Below are 6,389 nucleotides of genomic sequence, written 5' to 3'. Positions count from 1 at the left end.
CTAGTATGACAATGATCAATTGATCACTGCACCTAGTGATCCTTTTAATTATAATTCATATTTGGATTGATTATATATGTATATAATTTCATATAGGGTTTCCAAGCCCTTTAGAATTTGAATAAGGATCAATCAAGCAATATGGATGAAAATCAATCACAATGGTCGAAAGATAAATGCATGGATCAAGAACTAATCGGATGTTCTGTCCTAAGCATTGGACCAAAATAATATAAATGTGATTCTTAATGCATGAGGATACTTGATTTTCAAAGATCATAAAATAAAACTAAAACCGAAGGATATTTGGTTTTCAAAGATCATAAAATAATAACCAATTCCTTCCCCCCTTTACTGGGTAAACCAAGACTAGAAAATTTATAATTTTCAGGAAATGACTAAACCAAATTCAATTAGATTTTCAATCAATTGGTTTCAAAGCTGGTTATATTTTAATAAAGATAATCATGCTTAGTTTTTAATAAAACTATATGACAAGAAGATGCATGGAAATGATCAGTTCATGATATGTGAATGATCTAACAATTTACTAATCCATGTTTGATCGGTTTAAACAGGATTATAATTTCAATCAAAGCAAACATGCTAAGTTTAAATGAAAAACCGATTTGGTCTAATTATATGCAAGCAGTGAGAATCATTTAGATGCAAGCAATATGAACCAATTTAATTTATATGAACTATTATCAGGATTGTCAATGATATGCAAACATAAAATCAGTCTTAGCAATATGACAATTATGCATGGTCAGATTTTAAACAATATGACAATTGCATTTAAAGTTGGTTCAAGATGATTCAAGATGATTCAAATTTCGATTTTACTAAGCTGATGCTATCAAGAATGCAACAAGATTACTATATGATTAAATCATCAATTTCAAGCATGGTAAAAGATCAAGATTAACTATCAACCTATATGATCAATATTCAACATGATATGAAATCTATTCAAGGTTGGATTGATATGCAACAATATGATCAAATGATTTCAAGACAGATTTTATTCTATGACATATCAATTTAAAATCAAGACTATATGCTATAAAACTTTTATAAACATTTTCAGTCAAAGATATGCAATTAATAAAATCAAGCAAGCATTTATAAAATCGATTTTTGTTGTAAATGGAAGTGATTCGTTGTTATTAATCTTAAGGACTAAAGGTCCTTTATATACAAGTTACAAGGAAGAGATAAATGGAAAGATCCTATTTCCAATAGGAAATAGGAAATACATGGAAATAGTAATATCCTAATACATAAATATGGTAAAGTCTAAATCTTCCTTTCTTCTTGATATGGATAATCATGAATCTTCTTGATGTTTATCTTCTTGGACTTGTCTCTATCTTCTTCTCCTTTGGGCCGCCAGCTTCTAGTCTTCATGGGCTGGGCTTGAGTCGGGCCTGGTCATGTCTGGTATGACATAGACTTGTCTGGTCCGGTCCGGTTCGGTTTGGTTCGGTCCGACCAGAAATGGTTTGGTCCAGTCTGTCCGGTTTGGACAGAAATGGGTCGATCACATAATTGATTCATAACACTCCCCCTTGATCGACACATACGATTCAGGGTCAGTAACATGCTCTTAAGTTGCCTCGTTAAAACCTTTCTAGGAAAACCCAGTGGGATAAAACCATAGATAAGGAAAAAGAGTACAACGCATGAACTCATTATTTAGATGTTATAAACATCGGACCTTTGTGGATACATTTTACCAAACTTAAAGTTTTGGTGTTGCCTCATTAAAACCTTACCGGTAAAACCCAATTGGGACAAAAACCAGGTGAAGGGAAAAGAGTACAACCTGTACCACTCCCCCTGAATTGTACCTCCGTGCAATGTCTTTCAACTGCTGTATAATTCATCTGAACTTGTTTCAGTGATAAAGAGGTATATGTACTTATTAGTACTTAGTCCATTCCTTAAAAATTATCAGATATGTTCTATGGTTCTTGACCAGAACATATGGACTTTCTATGGGAGTATTCATCCATCTTGAAATGGATCTTGAAAATAAATATTTTCTGTTCATCCTTGGTCTCTTTGAATTTATAAAAATTCGACAATGAATATCATTTGTACATCCACGATCTTGGATCATACTATTGCATATTCCGTACTTAGAGGTTAACCAAAGTTCTTCATGAAATTTGTATGTAACACACGCCAATAGGGCTTTCATGGCCGGCTGGAAGCCTTCCTTTGGATCAACATGCCGTCCCATCATACTTGGTACTTTATGGTCGGATCATGACCTATGGAACGGGTCGGAATTGCCTAGGACCAAGGTGATTTAAGGTCAGACTAGGATATGGATCCTTATGGTCGTGAATCTGATGGATTCATCCTTTATTACTTTGACCATATCATATCCAGTCCTTGATATGTAAGATCATGGATCTCAATACATGTATGCGGCTGTGATCTTCATTCTAGATCATTTTATTTCTATCACAGCCTGTCCAAAATCAGTTGGACTTAATCATCCTTTCTCAGGTTATAAACACAAGGAATTTATTTCATAATTTATGGACTGATCTTAAATGTTCTTATAGAACTTTCTCACTAAGAATTTCTTAATTTTATTATATGTGTATACACGCAGGCAGCTGCTTCTACAATAGTCCATGAACAACGCAGGAACGATGTTGTTCTATGAGATTCATATTTCTCATTTCTTAGATCTCCTGATCTCTTAAATCTCAGGTCATATGTACCTTTATATATCCAGGGATTTATATACTACTTACTGCGATTTTCTTATGTGTTTCCAGACACTAATTATATTGTGCAGTAGCTATCACCACATAGGAATTTTATTTCCTTCTGATCTGTTCCTTAGTCTCTGTGGATAACCTTGTGTAATAAAGCCATTCATAGAATGCTCCATGCTTAGATATGGACGACCTCAACATGGTCATGTCCTTTCTCACGGTTTCATTCATCACAAGACTCTTATTTCCCTTGGTTAGATGGTCTCCGCATCTCTTATTCTCTACTTGGAACCCCACGTTCATTTCTTTATTTATTTTATGAGTACTCTCATGTGTGGGTTCGAGATCCTCTCTTATTTCTCATTCTCAAGTGCTTTCTCTTATGCATTTTATCACTTATGGATGTGTATGTGTCGACACTTATTTGTACTTGTTCCATCGCGTTCTATCGCGTTCCAGACATGTTTAAATCGATTTAGAGATTTTATTATCCAGGACCTTTGCTACCTTGTATCTTGGCGTCCCAAGCTACATGGTTTGGTACCTCAGATGTTCAGCTGGCCAGCATTTTCTCTATGTCTGGTATGGTTTCTTTAGTGAACTCGGATATGTCATTTCTATGCACCTTTACTTTCATTTCCGAGATTCTTATCTTATGGAACGTATTGGTCTATCTTTATAGACTCTCTTATAGCAACTTGAATATGTCTCTACTAGGACATTTATTTTCGTGGTGCTAAGCTGGTTATGACATAGTCATCGGGTCTATACTGTCTGGCTATCATCTTGTATGATTTCTTTCTTTGTATGGACGTCCATGATTATATTCTATGGTCCGAGGATCTTGCCAAGACAATGGCGGTTCATACCAATCCATTTCTCTTATTTTTCCAGCTTATTGTTTTCTCATTTTAATGAATGTTGGATTGACAGATTTATCTTGTATAAATCAATGTACCTTGGCCACAATCTAGTCACTCATTTTGGCTCATGGTTTGTTCAAAATCGTGTGAGAAAAACATATCACTTATCCAACATATATTCCCAATCTTATCTCATTTCCTTATGAGATTTCATCCTAGACGGCACACATGTTTGTGGTGATTTATTTATTTTTATCTTAGGATGATGTCTGGATCATGACCCGTAATTATTTTGAGATGGGAATATCTATGCATAACTTTAATGGCCTGATGCTTATACTTCAACTTGTATGAATAATTTGTTTATGTCCCATGTCTTGGACTATATAATTTCGAATTCTTACTCTGTCCCTTGGACTATAATTTTGAATTTCTCTTCTGTCCCGGCTCGGATCTATGGCCAATGGCTCATTTAGATTCATAAAAGAATTCTGTCCGAGTAGATCTATAGTATGGACATGTGTGGATTTGTCCTCACTTCCATTTCATGGACATACTATAATCTGTTAAAAATCTTGGGAATTTAATCCATGTCCTTAACCAGATATCTTTGTGACCTCTGTATGGAGAGTCATTGAACTTATAAGTTCATACTTGGTCGAGTATTGTGGTGTCCGACCAGAAATACTACTGTGGACTGAGTCTCGACCAGTCTCGACCACGACCATGGTAGGAACCACGACCACGGTTATTGTGGTTTCCATTTCCATGGTTGTCGAGTTTTATTATGGTTTAAAAGGACAATGTGTCTGAGCTCTTATATCCTCAAGATTATGGTGTGTTCATGTATCATAGGGTTATCCTCTCTCCCCCTCATGAACATACTGTAATCTGTGAATGCTCAAGACTTTTCATAAATTTTTATAGTCTAAACCGTATAGGTTATAATTCGAAAATTTATTCAGCCAGGTTATCAGGAACATGTTATAAAATCATTTCCGTAAGAACACAAAATTATTGTGCCATTTCCATGATACCTTTTGGACAATGAAGCCTTATGAGTTTCCCTTGTGTTCATACTACACACGTGAGATTTATGGGAGAACTCTTTTTGTGCCTTTAAATCTTTTCATCAGATTTTAAAATTTAAATCCGGATGGCTAATCCGGTCATACCATTAAGTATAATTTCGTGGCTAACCTTACTGGTTACCAAATGCCATTGCTCCTTATCATATTGATCATTTGCATAGTCTAGATCAACATGGAGAATTTATTCTTGATCATTTGTACCTTTGGCAAATTTTCTTTTATATAATCAGGAAGAACATTCCTGTCCTTAGCCCATTCGAAACCATTCAAAATAAATCAATGGGGCTTTCATTTTGAGTGAATAAAATCGTCCCTCCTTAGGGAAATGCCATAGGCGTGGTCACTTTTAGACTCACTGATTTTCAAAATTTACTTGTCATTTTTCAATCAAAGATTGTAATCAAATAAAAATTCAGAATGTCAAAAATAAAATCGGCCAGTCCATGAACATGGCTTACATTGATTCTCATTCAATATATAAATCAAGCTCACAATTCATGTGAGTCCACTCGGATTCTTCATCAGTTTCAGAACATATTTCAAGTGCTCGGTTCTCATGGTATATCTTCATAATTTCATCAAGTTTGTTGAGGTTATCTATCCTGTTCTTCTTCTTTTGCTCAAGAGCTAAAAGATATGAGGGAAGGTCGTAATAGGTTGTGAAACCTTTAGCCTTATGTGATAACAACACTTCCTTTGAATGGAATGTGTCACGAGTTTTGTTTAACATATGCTCGTTTGTTATCACTTCACCACATAGTCTAAGACTATAGGTGATTCTCATAAGATCAGAGTGATAGTTATCTAAGGATTCATAATCCTGGAACCTCAGAGCATTCCATTCTTTCATGGACTTATATAATAATGGCTCTGAGAATTGGATATTCAAACTTGACCAGAGAACATGAGGATCGTTGACATAGCTGTACTCATTTCTTAGATCCTCAACGAGATGATTTTTTCATAATCATAATGGCTCTATGATTTTCACACGTAAGGGTGTCATTTCCATATTTGATACACTTCCTGAGTCCTTTAGACTTTGAGTTGGCAGAAGTGTTCATAGCCCAATAAAAATAATTGTCTCCATTGAGATCAAGGGCATTATAATCCGAGTGTTGGAATCTCGACATCTGAATCATATCAAACAATGATCAGTTAGTTTCTCATGCCATTTGGCTATATAAGGAAACAATGTCATGCGCCCATTTAGGCTGCAAAGACCATCCGGTCATCAAATAAAATCAAGACCATTCGGTCATATTTTGATCAAGGCACTCGGCCATATTTAGAAATGAAACAACAATTATACAAACAATCATTTCAATGTAATAACAAATCGACCAGGATGCACACATGAATCTAAAATAAATAACCTAAGGGTTTTAGGGTTTTTAGGAGTTGCATAGGTCGATGGTTAAATCCGGGTTGGATAGGTTCGATTGGGGTCAGTCACAAACCCGGTTTACCATTAGGTTAAGATGGGTTTAACATTCTTTAGAAATTTTCTTTTTGGTTTCTGATTTCAAATTATAAAATTTCCTTTTCAAAGTTGGATTAAGAAAATCGATTTCCAAAACTGATTTGGATTAGGAAAATATTTTAGGTTTTCCAAAATTCTTTTTGCTTTTCGAAAATTTTATTTTCTTGCAGGAAATTTAATTATCAACCAATCAGAAAAGACTGATCAGTTTTAA

This window comes from Raphanus sativus, unplaced genomic scaffold (assembly GCF_000801105.2).
Source record: "Raphanus sativus cultivar WK10039 unplaced genomic scaffold, ASM80110v3 Scaffold1841, whole genome shotgun sequence".
Lineage (NCBI taxonomy): Eukaryota > Viridiplantae > Streptophyta > Magnoliopsida > Brassicales > Brassicaceae > Raphanus > Raphanus sativus.
The sequence above is the reverse complement of the archived record's forward strand: the minus strand, read 5'-3'. Positions refer to the sequence as shown.